This window comes from Amblyomma americanum, chromosome 5 (assembly GCF_052857255.1).
Source record: "Amblyomma americanum isolate KBUSLIRL-KWMA chromosome 5, ASM5285725v1, whole genome shotgun sequence".
NCBI classification, from domain to species: Eukaryota; Metazoa; Arthropoda; class Arachnida; order Ixodida; family Ixodidae; genus Amblyomma; species Amblyomma americanum.
This window is the reverse complement of record NC_135501.1, coordinates 29,371,507-29,390,786: the sequence shown is the minus strand read 5'-3', so window position 1 is coordinate 29,390,786 and position 19,280 is coordinate 29,371,507. Positions and strand designations below refer to the sequence as shown.

The window sequence follows — 19,280 nt, the reverse complement described above, 5'->3', positions numbered from 1 at the left end:
ATACTGGAAAGAAGCTGCCGCTTCACACTCTTGTGCACATCCTCAATTTTTTGGGAAAGTATCGTTGGCAGCTTCCTGATTGTTTCTTGTGTGCAGACGCCCGTCTTTGGTCTCCAGTATATCAATGTTTCTGTGAAAAGGCAAGGAGAAAAACAAAGAAACAATTAGGAAAAGTCATATCCACAAATATAACTAGAGGCAGATGTCGCCTACCAACACTAAGGGCGACCTTCTCAGGAGTGAGCTGCTTCCGTGTGACGCCACCTTTGTGGTAGTCCTTGGGGGCTACCTTGCCGCCGTGCGTGCGTTCTGCTAGCCCCTCAAAACCCCATAACGCTAGGGCTATATCTTTTGCAACCAGTGCGGGCTTCGTACGCCGCATTATTTTTCAGCCTTCATGCTGCTGATATTGAGGCCACCTTTCACATGAAACAGTGCAATGAAAAGTGCGAGCACAACTTTGATGCAGCATTAAAAAACTAATAATCATTTTATGCCTACCGTGCCATCACCAATGTTCGTGAAAGGAGCATGCCCTGCCGCTCGCAAGTTATTCGCTGAAAAATACATAATGTGCCAACATTCTGTATCTGCTTTTACGTATTGCTGCTTGTATTCCCATTCTCTGTGTTGGGAGGTCGGCTCTGGAAACTACTGCTTCCTTCTGTATTGTTGCCAGCCTCTCACAGGGAGGAGGGCGGGGGGGGGGGGGGGCTTTCAGAAACCATAGCATGGGAAGAATTTGAGGGACTTCCAAGGAGACTTTGCACAACAGCATAAAGGATGGGCTGAGATGATGTGCAGCGAGGAGCATATATGGCCATCTGTTGCAAACATTTTTAGTGCACTGTCATTCCCCCAAATAGCAAGGTGGAGTTTTGTAAACATTAGAAACAGACAGTACATGCTAAAGTATTTAAAACACTGAAACAGTGTTAGAGAGATAACGATGCATGTACATGTACAAAAAGAATGATACTAGAACGGTTGAATAAGTATACGATGTTTGTTCGCTTATAACTTTAATATCTGTTTACCTCATCTCAATAGATAATCACAATACACTTGATACTGACTCAGGGGATTGAGTTTCTCACTGGCAGCAATGAAAGTACTCTGCCAAAAGCAAACATTGTGCTAGAACTGCGTAAGCAAATTAGAATGATTATCCCAGTGCCTTGCCACACCCGTTGAACACTCACCAGTTTCTGCAAATTGTGGAGTATTAAGGGAAAGGCAAAATGACATTCTGAGAAATTACATTTGTCACAAGCACAACTAGTGATGTCTTTTCTTTCACCTCAGGTTTGGTCTGTACCCCTGTGTTTAATATATGCTGCGCAACAAAATGTTCCCTGATTTGTAGGCAAAAAAAAAAAAAACAGTGCAAGCCCATGTGATCCTCACCTGGGTGATGGTCTTGCATATCTTGAGCTGCTGTTTTCTTATTCAGCATCTGTGCAACTAAACAAATTATGCTTTCCTTATTATCAATTGTACTGTTTTCATAGAAAACCTTCTTGAACACTTATGCACCTTTTCAGACAAATAAGTGTCACAATTTATTACGCATAAATCCAAGGAAGAGTGCAAGTGTATGAAATAAAGGGTGTTCTTTCTTTCAAGTGGTGTTGCTTGTATCACCAGTCAGTGAATGCCCATACACGGCTCGCAAAATATGCTTAAGAGGCTTGGCTTGTTTGATTAATTTAGCACTGAAATAGGAGAGGGAACTAAGACTCTACAGGCAAACAGCTGCAGATTACATGACCTGTTCTCCTTTCATTTCGTGTAGTGTCTTGTCATAATGACATGCCATGTCTTTTGATCACACTTTTCAGTACCTTACGGCTTACATGATCATATTCAGCTTTGTAGGTAAATGTTAGCCCACTAAGCCAAAATTTTGAACGGCAATAATAAATTTTGACATTCCTGTCTTGCCCGAACTATACCACTGCAGATAGCATATCAGAAATGTAAGGCAATCAATATATTCTGAATATATATCCAATGAAGAGGCAGATAATACTCGGAGCATCATAAGAGGTGGCAGCAATAATACTCACTTTCTTCCAGCTTGCCGTTTATGTTTCGCGTCATGGTGCTTATGATGCTTGTGAGTTTGGTGTTCTCTTACGAGAGTTCATCACATCGGTGATGCCACTACCGCGCTTCTGCCTTGACGCGCTTTAGTTTAGAAAAGGAGACGATTTGGTCGTCATTGTCGCTGTCGCTTCTCCTCGATGAATACTTCAAATCGCGTTTTCTTTATGTGGGTGCCTGCTTAGCAAATTATGCATTCGTGCAACATATACTGAGAGCATAGAGCACGAAGCTATTAATCCTGAACATAACTGGACAGCAGAAAATAAGGCCTCATTTTTATTCTTCGCAGCAGTCAGCTGCTCCTTGAAAATTGCTTGGTATGCAAGCTTTTCGAGGCCATTTTCTGCCTGTTAGCTACCTGCTACAAATGACAAATATGAAAATGCATTACACAGTTCCAAAAAGTGACAGCCACGCAAATATACCTATCTCTATGAATCTCTGGATTTGTGCTTTTCCACTTTCCAAGTCTTGACACATTAATAAGTGTTTTGTGCACTCTTTTTGACTGGCTTTTTTGCAGTTCTTTTTTAAAATCTTTCTGTGTGATCAAGAAAATTGGTGCATAAAACTGCTTTAGAATGGACTGTGCAAAGACAAAGTTCATTAAACAGGTCGCCTCCAAAAAAAACACAAGCAAGACAATCTGTTTCCCAGCGTGCTCTAGAAGTGCGTGCAGATGAGGATCTAGGAGTCCTATCCGGAGGTGGGAGGGGGGGGGGGGGCATCGATTTCGTGCGCAGGAGAGTTTGACGCACACTCCACGGCGACATGCACGGTCGGTTTTCGGTCTAAAAATAACGTTGTCCGCAGCATTTCAAGACCTAAAGGCACCATCAAGCAATTACCACAATTAAGGTACGGAAGTCGGTAATCGCACAGCGGTTCGCCGCCGGGCATGCTGCTCTCTTTGGCAATAAAAACCGATGTAACAAGCGGAAATAAGAAAAGAAGGTTTTGTTTACTTATTTGGTACGCGTAGCATGAGTGCTTGCGATGGATAAGGGCGGAATTGTCCAGATTCCCCCGGTCAACCCACATAGTTGTATACACGGCGCCTTTTTGGAAATCGTTCTCATCAACAGGATTAAAATCTTTAATGGTGGACTTTGTATCTTCGTAAAAGTTACTCTCAAACTCATTTTCGAGACGCACAAGCGCAAAAATTCTCACAAAGCTGTTGGCGCACGTGCATGGAAGCCTCGGTCACCTACAAAAAAAATTCATAACCTCCTAAGGCTAGGGCTTGCATCGGATTGGGTTGGATTACAGGAAAACGAATAATAAGCCCTAAGAGCAACAACTGTTTTGTGTCGTGTACAAGACATTTGTCTATCAAAGTGAGGCGGAAATTGCTACAGTAATAAAAACATTTTTCTTAAAATTTCAATTGTTTTATTGTTTAAAGCGGTGTCATCATCCAGCTTCGTATCCTGGATTTTGATGTAATCCAATCCAATCCAGTCCGGACTATTCGGATCTTTGTTGTTTTGTTTTCATTCGGTTCCCCGTCAGTCAGTGGTTTAGTTCACATCAGTTACATATTTTCACCGCCGGTTTTAACTGCTAGCACCCTCTGCTGCTTGTGTTAGAACAAGAGCGCGACGAAATACAGGACTGGTAAGCGATATCTCGATCCCAACGCAAGGGATGAGTGTGTGCCAAGGTTAACACAGATTGAAATCAGAAAACGGGCACTGGCGTTTTCAGTTATTCCTCACCAAAACTCAGTTTCTGATTGAAGTGCTGCTTTCGACAATGGCAGCGGTGGAGATGAGCTATCGGTGAGTAGCTGAAATGAAGAGTGTGCGTCATCGGCCACAGCTGAAAACGACGAACCGAATGACTACATGAGTGCTGAGGGCAGTGATCCCGCAGCTGCAGAAGATGAGGACGAGCCTCATTCTTCAGCAGAAACTTGGCCGTCAACCCGTTCTTCTGGCAGCCCATCTTTTTTAGAATATTTGACTCCCATAGGCAATGGAAGCTCCATGTCAGTAGGGGTCGTCGTCATCCTCGTTATGGACATGGCTAAAAAATATGGCTTGGGATGGAATGCGATAGAAGATATTTTAAAATTTGGAAATTTGCGGTTCGGAAGGAACCTTCTTCCAGACAGCAAGTCTCTCTTCAGAAAATTTCCTGGTGCTTCACCAGATGATATGGAGCAACACCTCTACTTCCCTACTTGTGAGAACCCCTTGGCAAAAAGAAGTGGAAGCCTACGGGAGCGCAACAGTGTATCTGCGATGTGTTCAAATTGTGAAAAGCAGTATTTCGGTCCCCAGGTAAAGACGAACGGAGACTTCTTCGTTTGCTTGCCTCTGAGGAAGCAATTCGAGTCTCTTCATGCAGATTGCATTCTCTAAGAGCTGCTCTTTGAATCCTTGAGCCGCAGAGAGCAGTCCGGAAACAATATTTATTTATTTATTTATTTATTTATTCAAAATACCCCCAAAGGCCCTCATTTGAGGGTATTACATGGGGGGGGGGGGAGTAAGTACAAAGCATTGTTATAAGGTTAAAGATATTGCACTAAAATAAAATAGAAATCACAAAATATTAATCATAAATAGGCATTCACAGAAAGGGTCGCAACAATGCACATAACAGCAAAATTTGAGCATAAATAACAGCACCGCTAGAAAAAGAAAAAGACAACACTGGAAAAGGTGCGCTGAAGTACAAAAAAATATAAAATAAAAAGAAGACAAGGCGGAAGAAAAGAACGCTCAAAAAATACCTTTTTAGTTGTTGAAACATGAGTGCATAAGATGTTGGAATTTATTTAGATCAGGTTCAGTGGCAATTTCTGATGGCAAAGCGTTCCATTCGGTTATTGTGCGTGGTAAAAAAGAATAGGCATAATGGAATGACTGGCAGTTAATGCGTTTAACTTTGTAAGGATGATCGCGACGTGGAAAGATAACTGGCGGTGGCTGAAAGAATTCATCATGAAGGGAAGGATGGTGATAAAGCTTGTGGAAAAGTGACAGACGGGAAATTTTTCGGCGCAGTGCTAAGTTATCTAACTCGGCTTTAGTCTTCAATGAGGTGACACTGGTGTAACATGAATAATCAGAAAAGATGAATCGCGCAGCACGGTTTTGCAGGGCTTCGATGTTACTGATGATATAATTCTGATGAGGATCCCAAATGGCAGACGCGTATTCGAGTTTCAGACGGATTAATGTGGTGTACGCTAGTTTTTTTACATGTGTCGCGGCCTCTTTTAAATTATGTTTGAGAAGTCCGAAAGTACGGTTAGCGGAGGCAAGAGTGAGATTAATATGATGATTCCATGATAAGTCGGATTGTAGGTTAATGCCAAGATACTTGTAACTTGTGGTGAATTCTACACTATTGTTATCAAGAAAGTAGGCGGTAGGAATACGTGGCTTGTTAGTGAAAGACATGAGCTTAGTTTTGGAAAGATTTAAAGGCATTAACCAATTAGAACACCATGTGCTTATCGCTTCAAGATCAGACTGCAGTGGCTGGCTGTCAGTGTTACAGGTTATACGTCGATAAACCACACAATCGTCAGCAAATAGTCTGATTCTGGACGTCACGCAATTGGGTAAGTCATTAATATAGATAAGGAAAAGTAAAGGTCCCAGTACACTGCCTTGTGGAACTCCAGACGTAACATTAGCGTAACATGAGTTAGAGTTGTTAACTGATGTGAACTGAATTCTAGATGAGAGAAAATCTGCTATCCATTCAATAATATTAGGGTGAATGTTCAGTTGGGAAAGTTTAAGCAACAACCTTTGGTGTGGAATGCGGTCAAATGCTTTAGAAAAATCTAAAAATATTGCGTCAACTTGGAAACCAGCGTCAATCTGTGCATAAATATTGTTAATAAAACCGGCAAGTTGGGTGTCGCATGAGTAGCCCTTGCGAAAACCGTGCTGATGATCGAAGATAATGTTATGATCTTCAAGGTAGTTGATGACCTGAGTATGTATAATATGCTCCAGTAATTTACAAACTGTACTTGTTAAGGAGATGGGACGATAGTTAAGCGGAGAAGCACGATCACCTGATTTGAAAATGGGTATTATCTTAGCTATGCGCCAGTCGTTAGGAATGGTGCCAGTTGATAGCGACTGGGAAAATAATGCGGTTAACATGGAACAAATGCTATGTGATGTATTCCTTAAAATTTTATTATTGAAGCCCATATGATCAGCGCTAGAAGATGTTTTGAGATTGTTTAGTAGAGATAAAACACCAGGCTCACTGATGACTATCTCGTCCATAGTTAGTTCCACTAGTGCGCTTAATGTAGGCAAGGATGTAATGTCTTCATCTGTGAACACAGTTACAAACGCATCGTTAAGAAGTTGAGCGCACTCTGAATCAGAGATGGGAACACCAACAGAATCTGTAAGAGTGATGTCAGGTCGAATTACTGGGTTTACCACACGCCAAAAACGGCGAATATTATTTTTCAGCATGGAAGACAAGTCATGAGAAAAAAAAGTTGCGCCTAGTAGATTTTAATAGTGCCTTATAATCCTTTTCACATGCTCTGTATTTGTCATGTGAACTCACAAGACCATTCAGTTTTGCCTGTCTGTATAGTTTTTTCTTTTTGTTGTTCAGCCGCCGAAGACGGTTGGTAAACCAAGGAGAACTGCTATCACAGGTAATGGTTAACATGGGAATGAACTGGTTGATGAGATCATTGAGGGCAGTTTTAAAAAGGATCCAGTTCTGCTCTATAGAGCGAGAGCAGAAATCATGCAAAAATTTATCAGAAAACATTAATAATTCTGCATTAATTGCATCAAAATTTGCTTTGCCGTAACATCTTATGTTCTTTTTAGTAATCTTTTTACTAGTGCGAAATTTAATGTACCCAGTGATAACATCGTGGTCAGAGATGCGTTCCTCATGAGTTATGCCTGAAAATATATCAGGTTTGTTTGTGAGAACTAAGTCAAGTACATTGGAAGAGGCTTTAGTTGATCGTGTTGGTTGGTTAATGAGCTGTGTTAGTGAAAAATCAAGGCAAGTGCTGAGAAAATGTGCTTCTGCATCTGTGTCCACTACGGAAAGTGTTGACCAATTAATTCTTGGAAAATTGAAATCTCCAAATATAATAACAGCGGAATTGGGAAAACGCGCATACATTTCACTGAGCACCCGATGATATTCATCTGAAAACGCACCAGACATGTCGGGAGGACGGTAGAAAACGCCGATGATGACACGAAATGCATCATCATTCAAAGAAACCCAAACACATTCAAGGAAAGAATCGATAACGATAGGTGTGGCAATGAAATCCTCCTTTATCGCGATGAGAACACCGCCCCCCCTTCGCAATTGTCTATCGCAGCGAAAAAATTTGAAATTGCATGCACTGGTAAAGATGTTGACATCATGAATAGTGTCGTTCAGCCACGTCTCAGTTAGTACCACTAAAGAAGCTTGACATGAATCGATGAAAGATGATAGTGCAAAACCGTTAGCTACAACACTTCTAATGTTGGTGTACAAAAACAGCCATTCGTTATCATTACCACAATGTAATTTGGCAGGTGAGGTGGTCGATGAACGCAGGTTAACGGAAACGGAGGGAGGACGTCATTCGCCATCCTCGCGCCCTGATACAAGAATGGCTCGACTTTCGTTGGTGTTCCACATGTAAAGATCATCGTTAACGAAGAGCTTGTTGAAAACGAGTCGCACTTTATCCCCGTCTTTCTTAATAGATTTTGAAAACTGGAGAAGCTTCCGTCGCTTTTCGCGAACGGCTTCGGAGTAATCGCGCGAGATGCTTAAATTAGTGTTTTTTAACTTATAGCCGCGGCTCATGACAGTGTCAACTTCCCTTTTATTAAAAAATTTGGCTATGATAGGCCGCTTTTTCTCGGAAGAAAAGCGGCCCACGCGATGTGCTCTGGAAACAGATTCAACAGTAAGCCCAAGTTTTTCTTTACAAAAGTCATTTACGAGACGTTCAGACTCCTCCCAAGTTTCCGACTTCTCTGGATCATCTATACCGTAAAATAGAACATTGGATCACCTAGAGCGATTTTCAAGGTCGTCAATTTTTGCCTGTACATTTGCGAGACCCTTGTCACTGTTCCCCACGAGCTCAGCAGATGGTGCGGTTGCAAATTTTTGCTCTAGATCGTGAACTCGCTTTGTTAGTTTTTCTAAGTCAATTTTTAAGTCTGCGTGAATCTGAAGCACTTTGTTGACAGAGTCTTGAAGGACTGCATTGCTGGTTTCAAGGCGTAAGATGGAACCAGCCACAAGGTCCAGCTTTTCCTCTTGAGCCTTAGTCATGGGTCCCGGGTTTAGCTCGACATCGCCTCCCAAAACTAGCAGACACCATAAATAGGATACACCAGCGCGGAAACTTTTTAAAACATGAGGTGGCCACGACACCGCTAAAAGACAGACGTCATCGTCACGGTAAGAATAAGCGTCATAGTAACCAACCTGTAGATACATCAGTGGTGAGCGTGGGATCGCAGTGGCGGTGCCGTGGCCCAGAGGGGCGTCGAAAGGCGCGCACTTTTGTACCGCCCGATCAGCAGTCAGAGTCCCACGTTGCCAGACGGAATCGAGCACTGCGTCCAGAAGTGGCGGAGCATCCAGAATAGGTGACGCAGGCAAAAAACATGTTGATAGGCCGCAGTCGGTTGACGTACACGCGCCGAGCTGGGAGCTTGTATCGTTGAGGCATTCCGTCTTGTGCATCGTCCATGGCCGGCCCAGGAAAATCAGCAGCAGCACCTGTAGATACATCAGTGGTGAGCGTGGGATCGCAGTGGCGGTGCCATCGTGCTTTCTACAAGTAACAAAGGAAGAAGCATGGCTGCGAATAGCATGACCTGACAGTGGCTTGAAGTTCAGATGGAAGTCCAACGTTCAAGTCATCCAATTATTCTATCTGGCCTGTACACCTCACCGTCAACCAGTTGCCACCACACCTTCGCTGGAGCAACGTTGTGTGTTCTCTTCTGTGGTCTGGCACCAAGCACCCGAACATGACTCTTATTTTTGAACCTTTTGCCTATCAAATAAAAGAGCTATCTTTAACTAGAGTATTTTGGAATGGAGGAGGTTAAGAACTTCATTCAAAGGTATATTCATTAAACATGAAAATTGCCTTTTGGCTACATTAGTGAACCCTACTGCGGCAGTCTTGTTTCAATGGAGGCATAACGCAAAAGGCGCCCATTTGCTGTGGTGACGGTGCGCATTAAAGATGCTCAGGTGGTCGGAATTAATTCAGAGCCCTCCACTATGACGTCCCCCATAGCCAGTGTTGCATCAGTATGTTAAACTCTGCATACCACTACCACTAAGCTACATGGTTATAACTATTTTGGTGCAAAATGTTTCTGGTAGGAAGTTTATTTTATGCTATAGCATTAATCTAAACAAGAAGGATGTCTGCCAGTGTGAGCAATATGGGAGGAGAATTGTGACTAATCCGGCAGGAGTTTAGAGGATTGCTTTTAAGTTTTAAGGGTCTGCTCAAGGTCCTTGAGAGAAATTTTTTATTTCAAGTTTTATTTGTAACAGAGAAGGCTCATTCTCGGATGTCTTCTTTCTTTAGGTCTACTGCATTGCAGGCATTGCAGATGCACCGACAAAGACGATAATGCAAAATATGGTACAGTTTAATGGCTATTATGGCTGTGCTTGGTGTCCTCATCCTGGAGAGTTCATTGAAGGTGCGTGTAGTTACGCTCACATTTTGAAACACTTATTGTGGGTTTGTTCACTGCAGTATTTAATCTAGAACGAATTAATGAGACATAAAAGATTTTATAATGGAATGATCAAAGTTTTTCTCGCCCGCATTGGGGCACATGGTTTGCACCAGCATACCTTTTCACAAGTGTCCTCTATTGCATTCACCCAAAAACTTAAGCACTTACACTGAGCATGAAGATTCATTAACTATTACACAACCATGACATGGTGGATTCTAACCATGGCGTGAGTATACACATCTTGCGCAGGCTCTGTCAGGTACCCTGTGGCTGTTGCTGTTGGAGACAAGTCCGAAGCTACTATGTTGGATGACATGAAAGCTGCAGCATTGCGTAAACAGAGCACCAACGGAGTCAAAGGGCCATCACCGCTTATCAACATTCCAGGTTTTGACATCGTCTGGAGCTTTCGGCCAGACTACATGAACAGTGTACTGCTGCGTGTTGCCCGCCCACCTACCGATGCATGGTTCTCAGACAAAGCGGAAGGACACTACTCTGGAGCCCTTCAGAAAATAACAGTAGTAGACCACCGGCTTCAAAGCCAAAGGCCACACTTTTCGTTCAATCAAACACCGAGATCAGTCAAGTTTCGCAAGTACTGGAAGGCAGCAGATTTGGAGTCGTGGCTCCTGTATTACAGTCTTCCTTCCATCTAGGATATCTTGCCCGATGCCTTGAGCACTTCCCGCTGCTGGTACCTTCAGTGTTTCTTCTGAAGAGCCATATCACGGTAGAAGACAACAGCACGGAGAGGATGATGACATAAGTGGTAATGATGCAGTATCACTATGGGGAGCCCAAATGAATTCAAACGTTCACACTTTGCTGCACCTCCAAAGAGTGTACTGTGATATGGGCCACTTTGAGCACTGTCTTGCTACGAATTTCAAAACAACATGGGAGATCTCCTGTAACGGTGATCATCATCAAATGGAATTCCGTGCCAGATCCTTTCTCGCATTCTATTCAGGAGAAACATTCATCAGTTGCAGTCCATGGCATTGCAAGAAGTGAGGTAGATGTGCCTGAAAACACCCAACAAGCATGCAGGAATTAGGCTGCTTGGTAGGCCCCAGCCACCTTCGCCAGGCTTGACAAGCTTTGTTCTAGAAAGTGGAGGGGAAGTAAAAATATTGAGGAGTATAGAGGAGTGAGTATTGATGGAGTTATTGTACACAGCAAGCAATGGAAGCCTTCTTTGAAACATGATTCATCAGCTGTGCAGCTGGGTGATAGTTATGGAGTAGTGGACCGCATATTGAATATTTCTAGGTGTAGTGGGAGTGCTGAGTTGTTCATTATGTCTCATGTATATGATGTGCAAAATTTTGGAGTGCTGGGCACTTGAAGATAGACCGCAAAACTACGTCAAGAAACACTCCCACTCACTCATGTTGGCCGGCCATGCATGTTCTTGAATATAGAAGGCATGCTATATTTTGCTGCATTGTGCAACTGTTATGGGTCATTTTAACTGCAGATGACAAACTTTTTTGTACGTAGGTAGTTGTAATTCCGTTCATCTCTGTCAATTTATTTTGTCTTGTTCAGTTTCAACGTTCTGCTTGCTGTTTGCTCATTGTCAGTGTTCATGTTGGTCCCAAACTGTAGAATTTGGTCATAATGAAGCTGCGCTCCTGGGGGAGTCTAATAAACATTCTCATGTATAAAAACGTGTAATTTTTAGCGTGAGAAATGTTTTTGCAACATCCCAAATATTTCCTCAACATATAGTATCCTTGCATAAATGAGGCCAAATTAAAATACTGACTAACCTATTGCTCATTAGGTTCCCGTGAATAATTTATAGCCGCATCCAAATCAGATGCAATTAAAGGTAGGGTCAAACATAATTTGGCTAGTCGTTTGCTAGCGACAAAAACTGAACAAGCTTGCGGGGACAGATGAGAACGACCAAGAGCACAAGATGCAATGTGGCTCGCAGTGTTTGGCAGCACTGCTCTTGCACTGTTTTGTCGTCTTCTGGGAAGCATGAAGAGGAAGTTAGCATCTTGGTGTGTCAACATGACGATATAAGGACAAGTTGCACTCGGAAGCAAGACTGCATGAATTTTGCCCCCCTAACTTTAAACAAAAATATTGTTTGAGCCATGCTTCCTCATTTCCGCGGGTCCTTAAGTTCAGACTATAGCTATGCTTTCAGCAGTTTAGCAATCCGACCATACTGAAGCACAGACGTGTTATATATATATATATATATATATATATATATATATATATATATATATATATATATATATATATATATATATATATATATATATATATATATATATATTAAGTAATTAAAGTTCGCTAATTAGTCCAGCATTATTTGGGTGAGCAGCCGTACCCAAAAGTTGCACAAAGAGTAAACAGCCAGATCAGCCTTACTGTATTCTGTTTTCTTTAAAAAAGAGCTATTTGTCATGCAATTTGCGTTCTTTTCATACAAGAGATCTGTTGTTGCTATTTACTGCCTAACAATTTTTTTCCACAAGTGTGTTGTTTTCTATGTGCTGTTTCTCACGCTGTATGTGTTCTTTTTGTTGTAGGTTTGCATTTGTAAGCCCCTCCTGCTTGAGCCAAAGAGAATATCCAGCTAAATTAAAATAAACACGTTAAGCGTCGTTCTACTCCATGTCCGCCAGAGGCCACTTGCAGTAGTGCGCCCACTTTACAAGCCACTTGTATTTCAAATTGGCACAACTGATCTTTGGCCCACGTGCTTTCAAATGAGATGCCATTTGCAAAAGCCACTTGTTTTCAAATGGTCCCACTTTCTTTCCAATGGTACTGACGGAAAAAAACCACTTCCTTTCAAGAGAGAAAGCAAATGGGACCATTTGTAAAAGTTACTTGCTTTCAAACAGCCCCACTTGCTGTCAAATGGTCCCAATAGCAAAACCACCAGCTCTCAAGTGGGACCACTTGAATTCCCACTTGCCTTCAAGTGGGACCACTGGCCTTCAAGTGGGACCATTTGAATTCCAACTAGCCTTCAAGTCGGATTATTTGAATTCCTACTTGCCTTCAAGTGGGACCACTTGAAAAACAAGTGGGAGCACTTAGGTTACCTCTTCAGATTTTCACCTGGGGATGAGCGGTTCATTTCAAAAAAATCCAGCAAAGCCGATGACGTATCAGTGACTCTTGTCGTAGTTGTTTGGTTTGGTTCACAGGGGTTTAACTTTCCAAAGCAACTCAGGCTATGAGTGACGCCGTAGTGTCTTGTCGTAGTTGTGTCAACAACTTCACTGCCGTACATGCTAATGACACTACTTAGCAATGCCTGTCTTGAAGCACATTAAAGCAAATTAAAACTGAAATCACGAACAACGAGAAGCTTCAGGCATTTTTCTGATGCAAAACACAAGTGTTTCGAAACAGGTACAACATGCAGTGGTCAAAACTTCCATTAGGTGGTCTATTTATACCAACGAACAATTGATCCTTGCAGTAAACAGCTACAGCTACACAGTCATCTGTTACAGTGGTGAAGTTGTTTTCAACATAAGACTAAAAAGATTTTCTCACGCGTATAGACTCACCCCCACGTCGTCTCGTGTTTCAAGTGACAAAAAAATTGGAGTAGTCTTATGGTGAATACATTTCTGAATCATCATCGTGCCTGATTTCAGTTAATATGATAACCGAAAAGGTGAAATTGAGGGTGTCAAAAATATTTCTAAATATGTTGTTTTCCGCACAGCGACGGTTAAGATTCAGAAATGAAAGGTGCTGTATGTGTATTTTATTTCTCTGAGAAACATACGAAGGTACAACCACCATGTTGAAATTAAATTGCATAATCTAGCGTACACATCGAGTTCGTGAAGTCATTTCTGACCTTACGACAATCGCTGCATCCCCAAGGTCTTTCGCGGAAAGCGGAACTTGTTTACTGTGGCCCAATCTTTGACTTTCCGCAGCACCTCGCGGTTTTGTTTTGTCACATTTTTCAATATGCCTGCAGCGCCACTCTAGTTCATTTACATCTCCCAGCAGCTGTGTCTGGGTTTCCAAGACGCGCCCTTTGTAAACCTTATCAAATCTTTTCTGAAGGGAATGTATTTCCCTTTCCTGTTGGTCCAGAGGAGTGATCATATCATCGAACTTGTGCGACGTGTTCCAAAGATGTTTCTATATCAAGAACCATATCTTTAATTGGCAGAAGTTGCTCTAGTTTTTTCATTATTCAGCGCACGCTGCAGTGCTACATCGCCCGGTGAAAAGTTTTGCTTCGGTTTTTCAGCCTTACTGCCGGTCGTTGTCTTTTCCCGACATGATGCGCACTTCAAGTTTTTGTGAACAGACTCAGATTTAGAGCGAAGCGCTCGGTTTGTTACTTCCAACACGTTCCAGAATGAAAGACGCTAGTGCATGCGCTGCGCGCAAATGATGAGCCATCTGAAGCTCAGGTTTTAAGGCAGGTAGGACGCACAATTGTGGTCCGGCATTATCACGCTAGGCAAAAAGAGCAAAACTCCAAATCTAAATTGACGGAAGCAGCAGCGGAAGGTACAAGTTCGACACACAGTATTAACAGTGGATAACAACTAACCTGCGTAAAACAGCAATACTTTACAGTGGACATTCCGGTAGCCGCCGCTGCTGCCAATGAAGGGAGGGCTGCTCTTCGCCAGGGCTTATGTAGGGCAGGTTGGCCGTCAGGTGTCGCAGCTGTGGTTCCGTGCGGCACGAAAAGGTGAATGTATTTGCTGATATTCGGTTTACCTGTCAGCAGAGAAGCAGCGGGGTCCTTCTTAAAGCAGTAATACTTTAGTCGACGTTCCGGTAGCCGCCGCTGCTGCCAATGAAGGGAGGGTTGCTCTTCTCCAGGGCTTATGTAGAGCAGGCTGGCCGTCAGGTGTCGCAGCCGTGGTTCTGTGCGGCACGAAGCGGTGAATGTATTTGCTGATATGCGGTTTGCCGGTCAGCGGATAGCAGCGGGGTCCTGCGTAAAACAGCAATACTTTACAGTCGACGTTCCAGTAGCCGCCCCTGCTGCCAATCAGATTCACATCAGTTATTGAAATTTGAAACGGCACTGTTGCTCACGAACTTTGGCCATCTGGCACGCCGTTCGGAAATCGCGTGACTGAGAAGAGCGGATAGCAAGTGACGCCCTTCAGTGCGCGTCACGTCACTCCGGGGCGCACGTGCTACTTGACCAGCTCTTCGTGTGCACAGCGCGCGCTGTGGCGGTCGCCGCTGCTCGCTGCCCCAGCCATTGTGGGGAAGGGAAGTTCAATTAGCCCGTGCGCCGCAGAGTGACGTGCGCGGTATTTCTGGACAAATAAAATGCGCAAAAGCAGCTTCACCTTTTTGTGGCTAATGAACGATCCTCCTTCCAGGCTGACCTTCGCCCTGACGTGCAGAACTTCTTTGCCTCTTGGGATGGCATTGACGTAAACAGTCGGAAGGCGTTCTACACTTTTTGTCTTAAAAACTACGCCTTTGCTGCGAAGGAAAACCATGCTGAGGAAGTCGCGGATGATCTCGTCAACACCGACCAACAAGGTAGAAAAATGCAGCCTATACGAATCTTCGTTGCATTCTATTAGCTAGCAATCGAAGCAATTGATGATGATGAATTTTATGGCGCAAGGGCATCTGTGCCCAAAAGCGCCATTACAATAGGTGTTTTCATCAGCTCAGGGTGGACTCAGACCCATTTCTTGAGCAATTCACCCCCAGGAAGCCGAGCACCAGGCAGGTCCCCATTTGATCACCGGTGGGTACCCGGCAGTGGAGATCGAACCCTTCACCTCACCCCTGCTTGGTGGATTACTTGAAGCGGTTTTGCGTGTAGAAGGCAGTTTACCTTAACTTTTAGACCGGCTAGGTGGCTCATAGGTCTAGAATATAGTAAGTGTCCTGCCAAGAAACACACGCCGAGTTTATGGCTGGTAGTCTGTAGTGTCGCCATTTATCCCAAAAAGGTCTCCTCGCCAGCTACCGCAAAGTTCATCGAGGCTATTACAAAATTGCCACGGAGCTTTCATACAACCACCCGTTAGGGAAAAATAATACCAGAAACACCCAGTTTTGATCAGACACACACTTTCACGGAGATACGTGCACGATAAGACGCGGTGCCTTTTTTTCCCACCAGCTTCGGAAGTGCTCAACGCAACGCGGGCGTCTCTGGCCCTTGCCCAAATGACCGTCGCTGATCTGTCAAGGCATACTGGACTCGAAACAGGTGTGTAATGCACTCCTTTATATTCACGCAGTTTACTGGGTTGCCCTTAGAACATTCCTGATGGATGCCTGAAACCCGCCGCGGTGGCTCAGCGGTTAGGCCGCTCGGCTACTGATCCGGATTTCCCGGGTTCGAACCCGACCGCGGCGGCCGCGTTTCGATACAGGCGAAACTCAAAGGCGCCCATGTGCTGTTCGATGTCAGTGCACGTTAAAGATCTCCAGGTGGTCGAAATTATTCCAGAGCCCACTACTACGGCACCCCATTCTTCCTTCCTTTTCTCAGTCCTTCCTTATCCCAACCCTTGGGGTGCCGTTCAGGTTCAGCCGATAAGGGAGACAGATAATGCGCATTTCCTTTCCCCAAAACCAATTTTCAATGGGTGTCTGGAGTATCCTGCTTATAGTCCTCGCGTCCCCTTTCTTCAGGGACATGGAAGGTACGAGGGCGAAGGTAAAAAGGGAGTCGAAATGGCACTCAGTTAATGTGACTCTAGTTTTCGTCAGGTGTTATAAGGATCACATGTCAATGGTTTAATCTGCAATGTTACGCACGGCCCATTGCCAATTTATTAATCAGGGAGCAATTACTCTCTAATTAAGCATTACTCCGCCTTGAGGGGTTTCTCCTCAATATATTGGAGAGACAGTTGATTACTCGCATGACCCATTAATCGCACCAATGAATCACATGACTTGGCTCACAAGCCGCACACAACCGGTGCGCGTTACTTGACCTAGTTATGTGATCGGATTCTGTCGGGTGCCTAAGCTGGATAGCAGATCTTTAGAAAACGTCAGCAGCTACGAGATTTAGGGAGTTATGGAAGGGGGGGGGGGGGGGGTATATAATAGCTGATGCTTCAATAGAAACGAATACGAGTCTTGGGGAGAAGCGAAACGAGCGGGCGATGTTTCGCCGAGATCCGGACGATGTCGGACTCGTGCAAGCCACCGAGGAGGTCGAAGAATACGTACGTGCACGTTGTTATTACAAGTTACGCCATGTCAGGACATTTTCTTGCACTGTGCATACTGGAAATCTTATGGCAGCGAAGGTATAAAATATATATATATTTCAATGTATTTATATATTTTCAACGCTCTCAATTACCCGACGGCTTCACGAGGAGCGGAAACAAAGTAAAATCTTTCCACTGGCCAACTATGATCAGCCTGTATGATTAAGCATATATTGCGACGAACCGCTTATTGGATGTATTCTGTGGCAATAAATATTGAAACAGATAACACTGGTACAATAATGGGATATGAGAAGGAAGCTGATTTAGCTGTTCTTCGAGCCAACCCTCGCAGTCGGCCATTTTTTCCAGTCCTCGGAGAGTCCCTAAGTCCGGAGGGCCCAGTTCATTTCAACCCTGTATAATAAGGCCCCCTATAGTGCATACACATTCCCATAAACCGGGTCCGACTTCTTATGTCTTTAAAAACAGCTTTTATTGGGTCCGACAGGAAGCAGCGATTGTTATAAGTGCGCAACACACCACGCCTTATCCAGCGCTCCAGACAAGTGTGGGGACGCCAAAACCCAATCTTCTGCTCATGTAGCGTTCATGGTCCTGATCCAGACGTATTCCGTCCTCCGTGATTGCTATGGCAACGCGAGCATTCGTCAACACGTGGGCATAAGCCCACGTGTTCACGACGCTCATGACGTCATAAATCCTGGGGAAGTCCGTCGTCCAACTACCGTGTTAACCTTTTAATAAACCTGGAATTTCGCAAATAGGTAGGCAATTGGGCCACTCAGTCGATACACGATCAACGAAGCAGTCTGTTCATTGTATTCTAGACTCTAAGCACGAATACGTCTATATGAAAGTAAAAATGAAAGTGAAAAGTAAAAATGAAAGTAAAAAGCTCTCCTCTGACGCAACTCCCTTAAGAGAGTCTCTCTCTGACTTTTTACTCTTTCATATTTAGAGTCTGAAGGCACTGAACAATGTCTAGCTGTGGTTCTATGTGGGCCGGGGTTTAATGATGAGCACTGGGCTAGACTGCTAACTGCTGAGTGCCGTGGATGCTACAACGTGCCACCTAGGCTCGTTCAGGTCGGTGGACGAGACTGTTGGCGCTGTACGGTCGCTTCGACGTCAGCCCGGAGGACGCCGTCACCGCGAGGGAGCCCGTCCTTTCTTTGGTCAGGCACTTGGCGCGTGAAGAACGGCGGCTGTCGACTCGCAGGTTCGTGGCCTGGCACCTGCTGCGCCGCCTCATCAGTGCTAAGGAAGACGTGCTGCAGGCCTACTACTCCGCTGGGCAGCGCTCACTTGGCGCCGGTGGCACGGTAGGGCCCGCCAGCTTAGTCGTTCACTCAAGGCGAATAAACTTTCGAAGATTGTTTTAAAAATATAACGACTTACGAAGATGGGTTTTTCAGACACGACATTGCCAACTTGAACAAAGGCAGCCTGAGTGGCCCTGCTGCGCAGACCATCACTTGCTGTGGGCCGGTGATTACGTTGCAGAGTTTTCTGCATTGCGTGGCCTTTTGTTGCTGATTGCTAAGTTGGGACCTGATGGAAAGTTCGATGTCTCCAAAAACCACACCAATAACTCCTCGAGATACTGGTCGAGATAACTTATGTGACAGCGCGAATAACTTTAAGGAAGAAGCGACGACAAAGACGGAGAGAAAAGAGCGCTGACTTCCAAATGTTGTGAGGTCAACAACAACAACAACAAAATGTTTTTTCTGCAGAAGATGTCATACAAATGTACATATAAATAAGAAGCGGCAGCAGGAAATGGAAGGAAATAAAAACAAACCACCAGCATGCATGACACAGGATGACAGCACGAAGGTCCCAACCACCATCTATCTAAAAACCTTACCTCTTTCTTGGTCATTGTAAGTGACGGCATGCCTACATAACCCTCTCCTACACGACCAACCTTAACCACTTCGATTAACTCTCTAACACATTTATCTTTGTGTCGAGCAAGAATTGCGATTCTTTTGAACGTAGGTGCGACGACGTGCAGATTCTTCTCCACATTTGCGGCAGTGGAAGCTAAGCTGACCCTTGTTATCGTCATCTATATGCTTGTTGTGCTTTTCTAGTCTAGTGTGTATGGATCTGCCTGTCTGCCCAATGCACTGGTGTCCGCAAGGCAGCAGCAAGCGATGCAGACCCTCATCGGAGTTGACAAAACGACTTTGGGGTCGAATCGTGCACAATGTTTTCTGTT

The 19,280-nt window shown here is 44.2% G+C and overlaps 1 pseudogene; it reads left to right on the top strand.

Annotated features, from left to right (window-relative positions):
- Positions 1–3,959: 3,959 nt before the first annotated feature.
- Positions 3,960–11,334, top strand: LOC144133769 (uncharacterized; annotated as a pseudogene).
- The last annotated feature ends 7,946 nt before the right edge of the window (positions 11,335–19,280 follow it).